We start from the raw sequence: 21,019 nt of genomic DNA, 5'->3' as shown, positions 1-21,019 counted from the left end.
AGGGATAAATGAAATAGAAATGAAGAAAACAATAACAAAGATCAATAAAACTAAAAGCTGGTCTTTGAGAAGGTAAACAAAATTGATAAACCCTTAACCAGACTCATCCAGAAAAAAAGGGAGAGGATGCAAATCAATAAAATTAGAAATGAAAAAGGAGAAATTACAACTGACACCACAGAAATACAAAGGATTGTAAGAGACTACTACAAACAACTATATGCCAATGAAATGGACAACCACGAGGTAACGGACAAATTCTTGGAAAGGTACAATTTTCCAAAACTGAACCAGGAAGAATTAGAAAATATAAACAGGCCTACCATGATTTATGAAATTGAAACCGTAATTCAAAATCTTCCAACAAACAAAAGTCTAGGACCAGATGGCTTCACAGGCGAATTCTATCAAACATTTAGAGAAGAGCTAACACCGATCCTTCTCAAACTCTTCCAAAAAATTACAGAGGGAGAAACACTCCCAAATTCATTCTACAAAGCCACCATCACCCTGATACCAAAACCAGAAAAAGATAGAAAAAAAAGAAAATTATAGACCAATATCACTGATGAACATAGACGCAAAAATCCTCAACAAAATACTAGCAAACAGAATCCAACAACACATTAAAAGGGTCATACACCATGAACAAGTGGGATTTATCCCAGGGATGCAAGGATTCTTCAGCATATGGAAAGGAATCAAAGATGACATAAACAGATGGAGAAATATACTATGTGCTTGGATTGGAAGAATCAATATTGTGAAAATGACTATACTACCCAAAGCAATCTACAGATTCAATGCAATCCCTGTCAAACTACCAATGGCATTCTTCACAGAATTAGAACAAAAAATCTTAAAATTCGTATGGAAACACAAAAGACACCAAATAGCCAAAGCAGTCTTGAGAAAGAAAAATGGGGTTGGAGGAATCAGGCTCGCCAACTTCAAACTATACCACAAAGCTACAGTAATCAAGACAGAATGGTACTGGCACAAAAATAGAAATATAGATCAATGGTACAGGATAGAAGGCCCAGAGACAAACCCACACACATATGGGCACCTAATTTATGACAAAGTAGCAAGAACATACAATGGAGAAAAGACAGCCTCTTCAGTAAGTGATGCTGGGAAAACTGGACAGCTACATGTAAAAGAATGAAATTAGAACACTACCTAATGCCATACACAAAAATAAACTCTAAATGGATTAAAGACTTAAATGTAAGACCAGACATTATAAAACTTTTAGAGGAAAACATAGCAAAAACACTCTTTGACATAAACCACAGCAAGATCTTTTTTGACCCACCTCCCAAAGTAACAGAAATAAAAACAAAAATAAACAAATGGGACTTAATTAAACTTAAAGCCTTTTGCAGAGTAAAGGAAACCATACACAAGAGAAAAAGACAACCCTCAGAATGGGAGAAAATATTTGCAAACGAAACAACAGACAAAGGATTAATCTCATTATGGTTTTGAGATGTCATCTTTGCATTTCCCTGATGATTAGTGATGTTGAACATCTTTTCATGTTCCTGTTGGCCATTTGTATGTCTTCTTTTGAAAAATATGAATTCAGACCATTTGCCCATTTTTTAAATCCGTTTTTTGTTTTGTTTTGCTTTTGAGTTGTATAAGTTCCTTATGTATTTTGGATATTAACCCCTTATCATATATATGGTTTGCAAATATTTTCTCCCATTCTGTAGGTTGCCTTTACACTTTTTTTAACTGCTTCCTTTGCTGTGAAGAAAATTTTTAGTTTGACGTAATTCCACTTATTTATTTTTGCTTTCGTTGCCTTTGCTTTTGGTGTCACATCCAAAAAGTTACCACCAAGGCCAATGTCAACGAGATTTTCCCCTATGTTTTCTTCCAGGTGTTTTATGGCTTCATATCTTACATTTAAGTCTTTAATCAATTTTGAGTTAATTTTTGTTCATGGTGTAAAATATGTGTCCAATTTAATTCTTCTGCATGTAGATATGCAATTTTCCCAACAACATTTATTGAAGAGACTATCTTTTACGCATTGTGTATTCTTGGCAACTTTGTTGAAGATTCATTGATCATACATATATGGGTTAATTTTTGCATTCTATATTTTGTTCCATCGGTCTGTTTTTATTATTACATCAGTACCATACTCTTTTCATTACTATAACTTTGTAATATAGTCTGAAAAAAGAAACTGTGATGCCTCCAGCTTTGTTCTTGCTCAAGACTGGCTTAGCTATTTGGGGTCTTTTTGGTTCTATATAAATTTTATAATTGTTTTTTTCTGTTTTTGTGCACTATGCTATTGGAATTTTCATAGAAATTGCATTGAACTATTTGAGTATTATGGACATTTAAAGAATATTAATTCTTCTAATCCATTAACATGGGATATCTTTCCATTTATTTATGTCTTTTTGTTATCTATTTTCTGTCTGAATGGTCTATCCATTATTGAAAGTAGGATATTGAAGTCTCTTACTATTACTATATTGATGTCTGTTTCTCCCTTGAGATCTGTTAATGTTGCTTTCTATATTTAGGTGCTCTGACATTAGGGGCATGTATATTTATAGTTGTCATAGCCTTTTATGAATTGACTCCTTTGCCTGAAATTAGCTTCTTTGTCTCTCATTACAGTGTCTGACTTAAAGTCTATTTTGTCTGATATAAATGTAGCTATTCTCATTCTCTTCTGATTTCCATTTACATGGAATATCTTTTTCCATCCCTTCACTTTCAGCCTATGTACATTCTAAATCTGCAGTGAGTCCCTTATAGGTAACATGTAGTTGAGTGTTTTTTTTTTAATCCTTGTTTTCCTTTTTTAATCATTTCAGTCACTATATGTCTTAATTAGAGAGTTTAATCTATTTACAATTAATTATTGATAGGTAAAAATTACTATTGACATTTTGTCATTTTTTGGCTGTTTTGTAGTTCTTTCTTGGACCCTCATTGTGAAAACCTTGTGAGGTTCCTAGAGGGAAAGCCCACAAAAGTGTGGGATCCCCTAAGACTGAGTTCCCAGGAGTTTCTTCTTTTCATGCTAGTTCATACTCAGCTTCCAACAGTAAATCTAAATTGTGAATTTTCCTACCAGTTAACGACTCCCAATTTTTCTCTTCCAGTAAGCGTATCTTTCTGGATACCACCGTCCTTCCAGATTTGGGGTTTGGTGTTATGCCCTGTGTCTTCAGTGCCCTGAAGTGTGCAAGAAAAGTCATTGCTTTTTAGATTGTCCAGCTTTGTTTGTTGTAAAGATGGCATAGAAAACTTTTACCTCTTTATGTGTAAAAGCTGAAATAAGAAGTTCATGGGCTTGGAGTTTAAATAGGTAGAAGGAAGTTCAGTAGGGTTTGAGGTTAGGCAATACCAAGACCTATTGAAGTCACACCACCATTTAGCATGAGATGTGGGTTTGTGCTGTAGCAGATGGAATAGGACATAGCCATCTTCCACCCCTTGCTCAGGGGACTTTTTAAAGGATGTTTTAAGAGTCTCATCCAAAGGGAAGAAAGGTTCTGGGTGGATATGCTTTCTGGGTAAAATAAAAGACTAATACTAATCATTGGTGGAAAAAAAATCACAGAATAAAGTTTTTCTTGGTCAGTCAGTCCCCTAGCTCAGTCAAATTTCTGCTCAAAGCCTAAAGTGATGGGGTTCTAGTAAAGAGTGCTTGGGATTTTAAAATGCTATTTCATTAGTAGCTCTGTTTATAGTGTAACACAGGATAGTCCTTCTTGGGTCATTCTTATGATTGAAAGGAAGGTGTGGGCCCAGGTACAAGAGGACCTTGCAAATAGATGAAATAATTTAGATGACTGTAGGGCTAAAAAAACAAACATGCCACTTTTGAGTAAAAGACTTTTGAGTAAGAGATTGATATAATATCCCCATTGGTTCAGTATCAACTTCTGAGTCTGGGTACATGACGGGTTATATTGATGTGTTTGTTCACAGTTTGTGCAACATAAAGGAGATTCTGGCTTAGGAGCCTGGCATTAAAGAGATTGAATCTTGGTTCTAATACTTAATAACTGAGCCATTTGGCAAATTTCTTTGCAAACAATTTTGTAAATTACCTCTCTGGACCATATTTTCCTCCCTAGAAGATGCATGTAGCAGTTATCTTTGTCATAACGATGTCACATAGCTAACCATCACAAAACTCATTGGCTTAAAAAATGTTTATTATTGTTCATGAATATAGGTGAAGTTGGCTGTTAGTCTAGGCTCAGTGAGGCTCTCATATGTCTGTGGTCAGCTATAGTTCAGCTAGTCTAATGCACATCTTAGCTGGGCTTTCTCACAGTTCTGAGATCTTTGCTGGGCAACTGACTCAGCTCTGTTTCATGGGGCCCCTCGCCCTCTAGAAGGTAGGCTTAATCTTGTTCTGTTGGGGAAGGCAGAGGACCAAGAGAAAAAGTGGAAGTGTACAAGGTCTCTTGGGGTCTAATCTTGGAACTGGCTCAGCCAAAAGAATGTATGTATGTAATGTAGGGATATAAAAGTAAAGGTTATTTGATGTTGTGAAAAGAATTCCAGATCTTCAGACTGTGCTTATCTGCAGATACAATCTTTGTGTCACTTTCAGTCATGATGAGACTATATGGGAAATATCTATGGGATTTTGTAAGTTGGTAAGTCTCCCTCCCCTAGGATTCCTTATTTCCATACTCCTATTGATTCTATCTCAGATCTATGATAACTCTCCATCCTCATTATCATCATCATATTGGTGGGATGTGTAAAATAATTAGTAAACAGAAACCTGAATTATATAGAGGCGAGAGGCCAGAGGGGGAGCTCTCAGGTCCTATGATGGTAGCAGAGCCCAAAAGGAAGAAGAAAGATTACTTCTTTTCTAGCAACAACTCAGCCAATGAAAAGCCATGGACTCTGTTTATGATAGCCCTCCCAACTTCCCTTTCCCCTCTATAAAAGAGTTCTCCTTCCTTTGCTTTGCAGGGACTTGCATGTGGCTTGATATTGTTGCACACCCCGAATTGCAATTCTCTCCTGATCCTGAATAAATTTGTTTTTGCTGGAGAAATAACTGACAGTCTATATGTTTTAGGTCAACAGATGGTTGTGATAGCCTCCTAACTGGCCTCCCTGCTTTCATTGCAATTCATTTATTTACAAGCATCCAGAGTCATTATATAAAAATTATAAATAAGATTATATCACTTCTCTGTGTGAAACAATAGTTCATTAGAAATCTGAAAGCATTCAAATCCCAAATATTCTTCATGTGATTTTCTTTCACTTGGAAACTTTTGAAATTTTCTTCATGTATTGTTCTTTTAAATCTGAAGACATTTCTTCAGCTCTGAAAATTTTATTGTATTATTGCTTTAATAAGAGTCAAGCTTTTTTCTTTGTCTTTAAATTCTTCTAGATTTATCCTCTGGTTTTCTTATATTTTAATCTTAATTTCCATTTTGCAATATCTTCACTGGGAGATAGAAATGATTTACCAGAATGTTGTTCCCCAAACTTGCTTGTGAAGATTATGGTTTTAATGAGCTTGACCCCAAGGTCTATTTTGATATACTTAACCTTTCAGTTAAGTGACAAAGTAGGATAAGTTTTAATTTTTTTCCTCTTGCTATCTCTTCAGTAGTTTTACACATCTCATCTTGAACTGATGGGCTTGCTAAGAGTTTAAGTTAAAAATTCACCAAAATGGAAGAAGTCACAGTTCTTCTCCTGTGTAAGGAAAAACCCAGTTCTTGCCTATTATATGTTTCTCTTCCTTGTGTGTCTCCATTACCTTCTCAGGAACACTTCAATTCTCGTCCCCAAATATATGAAGGTTTCCCCGCCCCCACTCCCACCAAGAAATTCTCTGGCTGTCCTAAATTTAATTCAATTCTGACATTCTTTACCCAGAGATAGCATCAGATTCCACATGTTGAGGGCTCAGTCCTATAAGACTGCACCCTCCCCCCCACTTCAGATGCCAATCACAAGCCCAGGTTGTTACCTGTACTTCTGACCAACAGGCTTTAAATAAGAGGTTGCCACAACTCCCTCCTCCAGTTTGCTTAATTGGCTAGAGTGGCTCACAGAATTCAGAGAAACATTTTATTTATGGATCACTGGTTTATTATAAAAGAATATAACTTAGGAACAGCCAGATGGAGGAGAAGCATAGAGCAAGCATGGCAAAAGGCTGGAGCTTTCATCCCCTCTGGGAGTGCACCATTATTACCACATCTCCAGGTGTTCCCCAACCCAGAAGCTCTCTGAACCTTGTCTGTTTGGGTTTCTGTAGAGGCTTCATTACGTAAGCATGATTAATGAAATTATTGGCCATTAGCAATTGACCCAGTCCCTAGCCCGTTGCCCTGCCCCAGAGGTCAGGGGGTGGGACTGAAATTTCCAGTCACCTGGTTGACTCCATTGGCAACAAGCCGAGCTGCCATCCTTAGGTGCTTTACAAAAGTCACCTCATTAGCATAATAGAAGACACTTTTATCACTTTCAAGACTTAAGAAATTCTAAGGGTTTTGGGAACTCTGAGACAGGAGCTGTGGACAAATACCAAATATATATGAGAAATATATTTCACCCGAATGGACAAATACATATATTTCTTATAAACCACAATATCACATTCACCAAGAAGTGTGCTCACATCAATTTTTTTCTTTAAAGCAGTGAGATAAATTGGGTTGTTAGAAGTGAGGGTAAAGTGCAATGTAATATAAATTTAGAAAGTAGGTCAAGTCCTACATCTGTGTCAGGAATAAAAAATGAATCTAAGATTCAGAAAGAGAATATTCAGTAACTGACACAAAGAGAGAGCTCCCTAATGTCAAAGTCATTTGTCATTTGGTTATGGGATTCAGGAACTCTAATCAAAAGCATAAACTCCAGGGAAGGAAACTCCAGTCTGTTCACTATAGAATTTACAAGGTATAAGAAGATTTTAGAAGAACAGGCTGTAAGAGAAAAAAAGAGAGAGGAAAAGAGGGAGGCTAGTGGTCAGGCAGCATGGAGTATGGGAAAATCACTGGATTTGAAAAGGAGTTTAACTCAGGTTCAGCACTTGTGACCAAGGGCCAGGCAGACATAATGTCTGCTTGTGGCTCATAATGTCATAAAATGTGAGGATGAAATAAAATATGTGACATCTTTGAGAAGTATACTTTTTATAAAAATTTAACAACTCTTATGACTGATAAACTATTTTAATTTACAGTAGGATCAGTGATACATTTAATTGCATTTTATTATAATAAAAATTACATTATTTTCTCTATCATCTTTTTAGATTAGGAAATTGTCACTAAATGAAAGTAACGGATCTTGAAGTGGATATAATAAAAAATTGTAAATTTTGGTCCATTAAACATAACAGAAGTTATCTGAGTTTTTTTTTTTTGGCGGTACGCGGGCCTCTTAGTGTTGTGGCCTCTCCCGTTGTGGAGCACAGGCTCCGGACGCGCAGGCTCAGAGGCCATGGCTCACGGGCCTAGCCACTCCGCGGCATGTGGGATGTTCCCAGACCGGGGCACGAACCCGTGTCCCCTGCATTGGCAGGCAGACTCTCAACCACTGCGCCACCAGGGAAGCCCTATCTGAGTTTTTGATGACCTCCACGTGGAAGGAAATTGCTGTCCTCAAAGGCTGCAGTGACATTTTCAAGAATAGTTGGTAAAGTACATGGTGAGTTTAACAAATTGAAATATTAGTTTGTTATTGTTTGTGCTCTCCCTTGTCTATCAGCATTTAATCTTACCCAAGGCAGAAGCAGGTAGTATATGAGCTCTGAAGATTATTTATTGAAATAATTCTGAAATAAAAGAAGTGCTATTAGCAAATGGAAAATATTATTAGAAAGAGTATAAAGTTTTTTTTTTTTTTTATGGACTAATGCCCACTTGGCTGGTATCATTAAGATGCTATGTGGCTACTAACAAGTAGACTGGCTGGGCAGACTCTGGGGAACAATTCTAGCTCTAAGAATCTTTAATATTAGAGTATAAGTTAATCACTGCCTCTGAACTATTCCCCAGGTGGAATATTGTACTTAGAACATTAGAACATGTGTCTTTCCATTTACTTTTGCCTCTGGAAAATGTTCTTCCTTTATTCTTAGCCCAACCCTTGCACCTTGAAAACTCAGCACTTGTCATTCCTCAGATATAAACCTTTACTAATCTTGAGGCAGGAGATAGATGGGTCCCAGGCTGAACAGCTGGAGTTTGTCCCCTGTGGACAAATACTCCAAGATGAAGAGGAGGAGGAGCTAAGCCCTGCCCAGATAAGAGACCACATATTTCTCATTTTCAAGGTCAAGGAGACCTTCCTGACTACACATGCACAGAAAGGCTGCTTGAAGGTCAAAAAGGGAGGGGTCTCCATCCCATAGTAGGTGATGTCAACCTACCCATTGGCCTCTTCGCTAGAATCCACCTTGGCTAAGAGATGCACATGCACACATGGGAGGACCCTGAGATAAACCAAATACAGACTCAGAACCAGGCAAAGCAAGAGACTGGCCAAAGGAAACCCGGAAAAAATGCCCCATATAAGTGATTCAAACTGCCATGAGGGCACGACTGTCTCTGAGCCCGCCCACATGTCTATCCACACGTACCTTTTTTCCTCCTAATAAACGCTTTACTTGTTTCACTACTTTCCATCTGTCTGTGGAAATTCAATTCTACACAACTGACAGGTCAAGGCATTGTCACTGGACACTGGTCAAGTGGCTAGGATTCAGCGCACTCACTGCTGTAGTCTGACTTCTATCTCTGGCCAGGAACCAAAACCTTGCTTCAAGTCGCTGCAGGCCGAGGCCCCCTGAGATCAATCCATTGTTTTTAATTTAAATATTAAGTCTCTATGTTCCCATATCATCATCTGCATAGTATGATATTTATTACACTGTCTGAAAATTGTGAGTCATTAGCCTGTGTCTTCTCATGGACTACGTAGACATAAGGGCAGGACCTTATATGATTACATTTTCCCAGTTTCTAGCACAATACTTGCTATGCTAGTTATCCTTACTAAAGCAATGAAGTAAAAGGAAACAGCATGGAATTTATAAAAAGACCTGAATTTGAGCCCCAGTTCAGTTTACTTCTAGCCACTTTACTTTGGGGAAATCAATAAATCTCTCCAATGGAGATAATAATAACTAGGTTATATGATTTTTGAGATGTAAATGTGAGATTATGTAAAGCTACTTTGTAAGCAAAAAAACTCTACACTGATATTACCATTGTTATTGTTCTACCAAAGGAAAGAGGTGTCAGAACTTCTCAATCTCATTATACCAGACAAATGCTGATATCAAATGCCTTTATATTTAAAAAGTCTCAAATCCCTCTACAAACATGTTTCCCAACTAAAATTATATTATGAAACTCAGAAGTATCAAAACTCCTGGTGAACAACACTGAGGGAGAAGGTCATGTTTGGATGCTTGAAGTCGAGGTGTGGGGCAAGAGTGGAGTTAATCTGCAAACAGTTGTCACTGAAGGGGGGGACAGGGGACAAAAAAGACATGAGAGAAGAGCTTGATTTTTCCAATCCTTAAATGAATAATTAGAAAACACTGCTATAAAATTTATTAGTAAAGAAATTCTTATTCAGAAATCATAAGTCTAGATGTTATCTAAAAGCTAACATTTACAGAAAAACTGGTTTTGATGGTTTCTCTTATCAGTGATTATAGATTAAAAACACCCAGCAACTTTTGGAAAAGATGAAATAAATTATGATGTTTGGATTTTCCTTTTCTTTGAAATAAAATTATTTTGTCAGTTTTCATTTATATGCTGAGAAGCCCCAAGTAAAGCTATTGGGTATACATTCAGAAGATCTGAACGTAACTTCCATGTAGAAGTAAAAAAATGAGGAATGACACTTATTTAATTTATATAAAAAGCCAAGTCAGGACAGAATTCTGCTTTAGGGTAGATAGAGAATTTCATAGCAGACCAGTGCTCCTGCTGAAACCAACCAGACAAGTCAGATAAAATAACAATTTTTAAAGATTTAATGTGTCAGAGAACCACAGAACTATGAGGACTACAGAGAAAGCCTGGACTCAGCCTGGTTGTGGACTACTTCTGGGGTATAAAATAAGCACTAGAGATTGGAGCAGTCATGAAGGGTTTGAGTGACAGGTTTAGAGATATGAAAGTCCTCAAACAGTTGGCCAGTTTCCTCTTTAATACATGTGCTGAACTACAAATCTACATAGAATAGGAGACAAAAAACTAAGCCCGTCTCGGAAAAGCTGAGTGGAATTTTCCACAGCCTCCTGCTACTTGGAAAACAAATACTTACAAGGGGCAGGAAGCCTGAAAGCAAGGGATGAGAACTGAAAACCCCCCTAGGACTGCTGAGCTGACACAGATGCAAAGCTCTAACTTCTTTTTTCCTGGAGGCACTTGCAGATTTGGTACAGCTATAATCTAAGGATCTAGGCTTGACCTCTGAAAGAGGACCATTCCTATAGACAGAGAAATCAGTGGAGCTTTTGTCATTTATTCAGAAATGGAGTGATAAAATTGGAAATTTGAGGGACTTTAAACACAGCTGGTCTCCTCCTCAAGACAATTGTCAAACTGTGATGCTGTGTGGGATGGAAGGCTAAAGAGCTAAACTGAAACCCCTCAGAAATTAGAGCAGAAATTCCTGCAGTTTTTTACTGCTGAGGAGACAAAAATTTACAAAGATCTCAGTTGAAAGCCCTGAGGAGCCATGCCCTAGGAACAGGTACAAAAAAGAAGTTGACCAAACCTTAACACAACTGCACCTCAGTGTTGGCCCAGAGCAGTTTGTGATTAGATTAACACAATCGTCTCCAAACTATTTAGCAAAGGAAAGGGGAAACCTCTCTTATGGTAATAAAATAATTTGAAGCATCTACAGTTTTTTTACCCAAATATGTGGCATTCAATAAAAAATTACTAAACATGTGAAGAGATAGGATATAGGGCCAAACCCTAAGATACAAAATAGACACTAGAGGGTAAATCAGCAAGTAGTCCAGATACGGAGTTGGCAGACAAGATCTTTAAAATAAATTTGATTAGAATGTTCCAGAAAATAGAGGAAAAGAGGGAAAATAGTAATAATGTACAATTTTAACATGTAATTGGAACATATATAGAAAATCAAATGGACATTATTGAATAGAAAAATAACAGTCTCTGAATTGGTGATTTTAACAGCAAATTGAACATAACAGAAGACAGAGCAGTGACTAGGGAGACCAGTTAGTAGAAAATAGCCAAAATGAAGCACAGAGAGAAAAGTGAGTTAAAAAAATTCACTGAAATTATCATATGCTGGACTGTGAAGGAAGCTTTAACGAACTCAAAGGTTTAATGTTCAGAGTATGATGTCCAATCCCCAGTGGAATTAAGCTAGAAATAAATAATAACAACATACCTTGAGCATCTCCAACCTTTTAGAAATTAGTGCTCTCCTAAGTAATTTGTGGGTCAAAGAAGAAATTACAACTGAAATTAGAGAATATTTTGAATGGAATTACTGCAAAGATACAACACTTAGCAACTTGTGAGATTCAGCTAAAGTAGGGCTCAGAGGCAAATTTTTAATTTTACATGCATATATTAGAAGAGAAAGAAGCTAGTAAATAAAAATAAAAAAATACCCAGGAAAACTAAATTAAATAAAAGAGAAGGAAAATAATAAAGTCAATAGTAGATATTAATAAAATACAAGAGTACAAAGACAAAAGTTGACTCTTTTTAAAAACTTAACATTGGGGCCTCCCTGGTGGCGCAGTGGTTGAGAGTCCGCCTGCCGATGCAGGGGACACGGGTTCGTGCCCCGGTCTGGGAGGATCCCATATGCCGCGGAGCGGCTGGGCCCGTGAGCCATGGCCGCTGGGCCTGCGCATCCGGAGCCTGTGCTCCGCAACGGGAGAGGCCACAACAGTGAGAGGCCCGCATACCGCAAAAAGAAAAAAAAAAAAAAAAAACTTAACATTGATGAAAACCTAGAAGGAGTGATCACTGACAAAAGGAAGAAAGGAAGAAGAAGGATGAAAGGAAGAAAAGAAGAAAGGCAGCAAGGGAGAGGAAACACAAATAACCAACAGAAAGAATGAACGTCAGTACATATCCCCTACATGTATTAAAGTGATAAGAGGATGTTAGAAACAACTTTTTGCCAATAAGTTTGACAATTGGGATGAAATAAATTACTTAAGAAAAAACTACTCAAACTGAAAGTAATGGAAACAAAAATCTCTAGCCTAATATTTAGCAAAGAAATTGAACCCATTGTTAAATACTTTCCACACACAAAAAACAAAAACTGTTGTTTTTGTTGTTACAAAACCCAGAAAACATCCTCATATAACTTCACCAATGAATATTTCTGAATATTTCCAAGTATTTAAGGAAAAAGAAAATAACACCAATCTTAAAAAATTATTTCAAGGAATAGAAACAAAGGGAACACACTTCCCTATTGTTTTTGAGTACAATATAACCTTGAATTCAAAACTTGATAATGACATTGCACAGCAATCTTTCTCATGGACGTAGATACAAATATTCTTACCAAAATTTTGACACAGTGAATCCAGCAATATGTATATCATATATATATCTATATATCATATATATATGATATATATTTGATATATATATGGTAATACATCTTGACTAAACTGATCTTTCTCCACCAATATGAGTAAGCTAATATTTGAAAATCAACTAATAAAGCAATTCTCCATATTAGCAGGAAAATGATGTGTGTGGGGAAATCACATTATCTCTCCTCTTGATGCAGAAAAACATTTGAGAAAATTCAACACCGTTCAGAGTTAAAAAAAAAAAAAAAGAAAAAGGAAACCTTTCAGTAAACTAAAAATACAAAAAGCATTTCCTTATTCTGGGAAATATGGATGAATTTCTCATTATACCAAGGTAAAATTAAACATGAAGAATGCATACAGTGTAATTCTAGATATATAAAATTCAAAACCAAGGAAGACAAATTTATGCTGCTAGAAGTCAGAACAGTGGTTACCATTTGTCTCAGTCTGCTTGGGCTGCCATAACAAAATACTGTAAATTAGGTTGCTTAAACAACAGTAATCTATTCTGTTCTTGAGGCTGGGAAGTTGAAGATCCAAGTGTCAGAAAGACAGGTTTCATCTTGAGGCCTCTCCTCTTGGCTTGTAGGTGGCTACCATCTTGCTATCTGCCCACGTGACTTCTGTTTTGTGCATCTATGGGGAGAGATCAAGGTCTCTGGTGTATCTTCTTGTAAGGGAACTAATCCCATCATGGGGGACCCACCCTCATGGTCTCATCTAACCCTAAATATCTCCCTAAACCCCATCTCCAAATACCATCACATTAAAGGTTAGGGCTTCAACCCTAACCTTTTGAGAGGATTTTTGAGAGGATATAAACATTGTCCATAACTTCATCGTTCAAGAGAAAGTAGTGATTGAAGTGATGACCAGGTTCTGATTCTTGAATTGGTCACTGTTTCCATGGATGGGATCACTGTAAAAATACAACAGCTTATACAGTTAAAGTCTGTGCACATTTTAGTGTGTATGTTATATTAAAAAAAAATTGCTCAGAAAACTTTACACGATGTCCTTCTTTTATATATTATCATTTCATGGCTTCTCACCTCTTTTAAGATTTAGGGATTGTACCAAGATAATCTATATCAACTTTGATCACTTTTTCCATTCTGAGGTTTAATTTGCATTTCTCAAAAAGTTATCCAGCCTTCTAAATATGAAGGCTTTTTTGAACATGATTTATGAAAATTCAACATAAACAACAAACTATTTACAGATTATAATTTTTAAGATGTAAAATACAGGACTTAGCAGGAACTTAACCTCCCATTGGCCTTTCTGAAAAATTCTGAATCATGCTATTTCATGCCCTGAATCCCCAGGGTGCTCATATTATTATGGGGGAAGGTACCCTGAAGCCAGGTAAACTGGACTCAAGTTCTGGTCCTTCTCTTGTCTGGCTTTTTCTGGAAAATCATAAGTAGCTAGTGCTTTTACTTTTCTTCTAGGGGGAAAACCATGACTAGTGCAAATTTGACCTTGACCAGTTTTCATGAAGATATGAGAGAGAAATTGAGGGAATCTGTTTCTGTGGCTGCTAACCAAGTGATTTTTTTTTTAAATTGCAGTTCCCTTAGAGATCTGTAACTTTATTTTTCCTCTCAAGGGCATGAGTTAAGAGGTGGTGTTAGGGAATGAGCTTTCACCCCTTATAAACAGACTACTGGTCTGGGGCTGAGGAAATTTGTCCTGTTTTGTAGAAGCTGACTCATGCAGTGTCAGGATGATACTGTGTTTATGTTGTCTCACTTTTAAAAACTGTTGTTTATAAGCTCTGTGACAAAGGCTGCTAAGTAAGTCTTCCTGCCTGGAATTAAAATATAATGCAACAAGAGAGGCAATTTTCTTTTTCTTAATGACCATGGCCCATGAGTTTAAAACAACTCTATTAATCACTAATCAGATTTTCCAAATTGCCAAGTAAATATTTACCATGGTGTGAATCCTGTATAATTGTGCAGATTCCCATCATCCTTTGGGAAATAGAAAATAATAAAATGTCATTAATATCTGCTTGAGAACATTGCTTTAACTCTTGAATTGCTCATGACGGTCCACTATAGTTTGTTTACGTCTTTCAAAGCTGTTCCCTTCTCACCAGCTGCCCAGTTTCTGCCTCATCATTTACTTCCAGATATCGGCTAAGGCTTTCTAATTGGTCTTGATTTGCTTTCCTCTGCCCCCTGGCTCCCCCTTTCCTCCTCCACCCCCACCTCCAAATCTATCTTTATAAAATACAGGTCTGAGCATGCCACTCTTTTAGTTCAAATCCTTCCGCGTCTCCCCATTGCTTTCAGAGGTAAACTCCAAGTTTGGCTTGGAATATAAGAACTTGTATCACCTGGCCTTTGCCTAGCTACAGAGCTGAATGACCTTGACCAGTGCATCACAGTCTCTGCATTTCAGTTCACTCCTTTGCAAAACTGGGATAATGATGTTCCTACCTCACAGGGCCCTGGTGAGGATTGAATGAGATAAGGCATTTAACAGACTTAGCTCAGTGCCCTACATGGAGTAAGTGAGCAGGACGTTGGCCATATAATTATAATTGTATAACAATAATTAGTTATTCTTATCTCCAACCACTCCCACCACCCACTCTCCTTCCAGTCTTACCAAACCTTACTGGTTGCCACATCCAAAGTGCCTCTTTCGTTCTCCCACACCCACCTCCCAATAGCCTATATACTTGGTACAATTCAGACACTAATTCCAATGTGTGTGTTTGGTTTTTTTTACACATCAGTTTTGTGGGGACATTAGCCAGGTGTCCCATAAATTTAACTCGATTCTGACACTGTCTACCTGGAGATAGCATCAGATTTCACGGGTTAAGCAGGGCTCAGTCCCACAAGTCTGCCTCCACTTCCAATGCCAATCTTAGGTCCAAGTTGATACCTGTGCCTCTGACTATCTATACATTAGAGGTTCCCACAACCCCCCTCCTTGGTCAATTAATCTGCAAGAAAGGCTCACAGAACTCAGGAAATCAGTTTACTCACTAGATTACAGATTTGTTACAAAGGATACTAAAGGTAACAGCCAAATGAAGATGTACATGGGGTTCGGTCTGGGAGGGTCCTGAGCCTGGGAGCCTCTGTCCCTATGGAGTTGGGTTGCATCACCTTCCAGGTACTTGGATGTGTTCACCAACCTGGAGGCTCTCCAAACCCTGTCCTTTTGGGGTTTTAATGGAGGATTCATTGCACAGGCACCATTGATTAAATCATTGGCCGTTGGTGATTGTAGCCACCCTACACTCCCTGGAGGTCAAGAGGGTGGGGATTGAAAGTTCCAACCCTCTAATCACATGTTTGGCTCCCCTGGCAACCAGTTCCCATCCTTAGGTGTTTTCCAAAAGTCACCTCATTAACATAAAGAAAGACATCTTTATCACGTTCATTATAGGAAATATTAAAAGCTTTACAGGCTGTGTGCCAGGAACAACAGTGACCTAAGATCAAGTATATATTTCTTATTATAAATCACAATATTATACCTGGCTATCTCCTTTGAGTTTTATCTGAAGGATGATCCAGCAACATTGTGCAAAGAGTGTTTCTACTGCATGTGCCTTTCACTTGGCTTCCTTTGTTTTTCTGCACCGTTCCTGAAATGCCTGCAGATTCTTCAATGAGACAATCAAAGCATGTTATTGAAGGCTGGGGATTAGAAACTTAGTTTAAATGTCTGTGGATTTCTGAAGTGGAATTCTGGCACTAATTGCATTCTTTTTTGTGCTTAAGAAGCTTATTTATTTAGTTTGAAGTCTCTATATTTTGCATCCTTTAAGGTGCATACAATATTCCAAAACGGTTCTTTTCTCTATAGCTTGACAGAGCCCTGTTCCCCTGTTACTGTCCTGGGGAACCCTGACAAGCACACCCTAGGATGGAATCATCATTCTGTTGGGATACAAAGAAAGAGATGAGAGCGTTATCAGTCTTTAGTTCTAATGGATGGAAAGGCTGTGAGCTGCACCTCAGTATGATAGCTGAGGACCTCGTTCCTAGAGTTTGCAGGTGAAAATCTGAAATGGCCACAGCAAGAGTTGAGATGTATCTGGGTAACCAAACAGTGACAACGACAAACTTCTTCAATGAGGCCCAGAGCGCCTGGCATTTTTAAGTCATTGCTGCAAGGAAAGGCAAGTTTAATTACTGCAGATGAAATAAATCAGAAGGATCTCATTGGAAATGCAGACACGCCAGACAGCCTTAACTGCAGTAGTCTCAGCCATCTGCCAATAAGGGTAATTTGTTTTAGCTTCTGAAGGAACATACTGCACAGTCTAAGGGGAAAGCTTAAAGACAGAGAGTCCAAATGCCTCTACAATCTCTGCCTTTAGGAAAGCAACTGAGGAAACACTGGTGACATTGTGGGGAAAAGGATTCAGTTCCAGTACCTGGGTGCCCTCTCTGACCCTCCTTATCTCCACCCACACAGCCTAGTTTCCAGCTTCTGGAAACTTTAATTTTCACTGTCTCTTAAATATACTCATCACACCTTTGCACAAACTATGACTGACTCTACCCTCTGCCTGAAATGCCCTTCCCCAACTCACTTGCCTCTGCTGCATTGTATCTTCATGCATGTCGGTCTCCTTACTGAACCATAAGCACCTAGAGGCACATCTATTTTCATTCTTATGTACATATGTTTAACCATATCTTAATATTTGTTAAATCCTTGAATCACTACACTTGTGCCTGACACAAAGCACATGGTACCTACTCAGAACAAATATTAACAAAAACAACATATGTTTGTAGTATCTACTCCTGGGGCTAACTCTGATCATCTTCTATGCATTTTCTCATTTAATCCTCCAAGAATGCAAATGACCTTGATGTTTTCATCACTGGAATTCTGTAGAGGTAAATAGTGTCCAGGAACTTAAGTGACAAGCACCATGTCACAGAGCTTATAAGTGACAGGGGTGGTCACCTCCATCAACTCAAATGATTCAAGGACTCTAGAGTTTCACCTTGCATATTTTGCTTAGCTGGCACTGAATTGTGGAGTGTAATTTGTTATAAAACAGTATGATTATAAATAACACAATCATTAAAACATTAATATCTTTTACAGCATTAATCTCACCCTGGCAATATAGCTGATGAGAATAATTCCTTGGGAGAAAGAAGCCAGAATATGAGTATACAAAGGACAAATCCTGAATGTGAATATTCAGAAGAAATACAAACAGGTATGGCTTGTGGGATAAAGACGTATACCTCTATATTAATATTGTTGATGCTTGCTTCTTAAAATTCTCTATGATTTTGTATATTTCTTTAGAAATATATAATGTGAGAGTTGGAGGCACAGAAAGGTTAACTAACTTACACTTTTCATCAGAGTTAGGAGGTAGTAAGTGTAAACCCAAATACCTGGCTCAAAACTGTATCCTTACTTCTAGCCTTGAGCATGAGACTGGACCCCTCTGACCTCTCTGAATTTCCCTGGTTTACTCCACAGCTGGGCCAGTCTGTTCCCTGGGTATAAAGCTTTTGGCATGCAGCTTCCACTCTTTAAGTATAGAGTGATACACATGAAATCCAGAATTCAAGCTCCAGCTCCAGCTGTAGCTCAGATTTCCTTGGTAGCCATTTCCAAACTGAAGTTTCAGTAACTCTTGTGACACTTAGCAAGCACTTACTGAAGGTGTTTCGCTGTCTCAGCAGCTGTGTCAAGACCACCTTCAGGTTCAGTGATTTACTAGAAGGACTCACAGAGCTCAGTAAAGCTGTCATCCTCATGGTTAAAATCCATTACAAATTGAAATCATATGGATTAAAATAAGCAAAGGAAAAGGGTGCATAGTGCAGTGTCCGGGAGAAACCAGGCCTCAGTTTCCAACTGTGCTCTCCCAGTGGAGTTATATGGACAGCACCTAACTCTCACAGCAGTGATATAGGACAATACATCTGAAGTGTTGCCAGTGGGGAAGTTCAGCTGTGCTTTGGAGTCTAGTGTTTTTGTTTTAGGTCGGTCCCATAGGCATAGAGTGCCTGCAAGACTGACCTTAACTACTCAGCTTTAACCTTCCTCCTGCTCCCCAGAGGTCAAACTGATAAAGTGTGGCCCAAGACCCCAAGCAAATAAAAATATGTATTCATCGTAAATCACATTGCTGGAGTAAATCTGGTTTGTCTCAAGTCCCCAGGTATACAAAGATACTCTTATCAAGTAGAGTATTACAGGGACTTAGAGGTTATCTCTCAGAAGCTGGCAAGGGCCAGTCCTTTCTTTGAAATGTGCAGGGTTTGGGTATCCCAAGCCCACTAAATTAACCCTTTACCACCTAGCAACAAAATTGCATCTACCTCAAACAATAGAAAAATCTCATGGTCTATCTTCTTCTAAATGTGTTCCACAAAAGCACATGTTGGGGTGCTAAAGCATAATGCTTTAGCATTCATATATATTTTATTTGTCAGTTTATAGAAAGCTTTAAAAGATGAATTATCTGATTTTTTGCCACTTTTAGCTGAATATCATGTAAAAATTTATTGTTTACTTATGGCTCATTATTAATGGCATGAGAATCAATTTTTATAACATTTGGAGGTGAGTAAATTATTTGTCACTCTATTAAATGACCTTCAACCATTGTATTATTTATTCTTCATGCTTGTATTTTGCTCTGCATCTCTCTTTTCCATTATTGTCAAGGTTTAACATAATTTCTCACTGCTCCTTGTAAGCCGCCTTATACATTTGATGCCTTTCATACTTTCTAATCTTAGTGAATCAGGAATGCGACAGTCAAGGTCACTTGACTAGATTCTAGACTGACAATGTGTAGATTCTAAGTAGGAGGCTGAGATTTAATGCCTGCTCTTTGTCATGTGGAATGTAGATGCTTACAGGCCTCTTTTCCTCCAGCAGGTTCTTGGCTGCATTCTAGAGATCTGAGATTATTAGATAGATGCCATTAAATATGCTAAAATATAGGGGAAGATGTAACTTTTTCTGTACTCTTAACTATGTTTTTTTAAATCTCTAAAAGATGTATAAACGCACTATAAAATTCATTTTATAAAACATTATGTTTGCAGATATCTCTTGTACAAGTACATTTTGGGATGGCCTTCCAAATCAGTAAGCAAAGGATTGCTTAATCAATGCGGGTAAATGGCTAGGAATTTCAACAAAATAAAGTTGGTTCTCTCCTCAGCTATCATAATAAAGTTAAAAATAAAACTCACAATATCATAAACTGGAGAAATCATTTTCAAATTATATGATAGGGAAAGATTCAATATTCTTAATATATGAAATCTCTTACACATTAAAAAAAAATGAGTATTTTAATGGTAGAGTAAATGTATTACTGTGTTTTAAGCCCCAAGAACAGTATCTGGCACATACTAGCTTCTACATTTTATTTTTTAAATTAATAAATAGTGCAGAGAAGTTTTGAGTATGTAAGTTAAGAAATTCAAATAAAAAATTACTATATGAAAATATGTTCAGTCATCTAATTAAGAAAAACATAAATTAGAGTGAACTTTGGTTTTTGTCTCTCAGAGTTCCAGTGATTAAAAGAATTAATAACAGTCAATAGAGCAACTGTACCACTGTTGTCAGGATTCTGAATTCATACAGTCTTTTAGAGGGAACTTTGTTAATATTTATCAAACCATGTCTGGGTAATTGAACAAAGATGTTCACGATAGCATTGTGTATAAAGTACAAAATTGGAAAAAAAACTAAATATCTAAAACTTTCACAATTAAAAGCAAAAACATTAAGATGGCTAAAAGGCAAATGTTTTCATCTAAAGACTGAAGATGCAATTTACAGATATTAGCATTCAACACAAAGAATTTAAAAAAACTCTAGCAGTAATAATAGATAGATAGATAGATAACCTAGAAAGACTCTTGAATTGAACAAAATTGACGTTTGCAGAAAAAATATCCATTGAATACAAAGGTTGAAAATAAACTCTTATCTTCTTAAAACAAAGAATACCTTGAGTACATGTTGAAAATACTAATGCCCATGCCCACTCCTGAAGAGTATGAGTTAGTAGGTTTGGATGGAACCAAACAATCTGGGTTAGCAGCCAGTCTGATGTTATTTCTATCATCAGGTAAATTTGGAAAACACTAATCTGGTGACAAAGAAATCCAAGCAAACAGTAGGTCTAAAATCCAAGAAAATAGCACCAAAAGCATAGAAAATAGAAAATAATTTATTCCCCCTTTACATGAAAGACAGTTAATGTTTTCCTGTTCCTGACTCTAATTATTACAGAAATAAATATCTAGGATAGTTTTAAAAGTTTGAGTTAACAAGACATAAAATGCAAAAATAGGTACGTTTCCCAAATTATTGGAGAAAGCCAAACCAAATAAGAAAGCTTAGCTAAAGAAATAGAAAATA

Source organism: Mesoplodon bidens (assembly GCF_964165515.1).
Source record: "Mesoplodon bidens genome assembly, chromosome: 6".
In the NCBI taxonomy this organism is placed as follows: domain Eukaryota; kingdom Metazoa; phylum Chordata; class Mammalia; order Artiodactyla; family Ziphiidae; genus Mesoplodon; species Mesoplodon bidens.
This window is presented reverse-complemented; position numbering follows the sequence as displayed.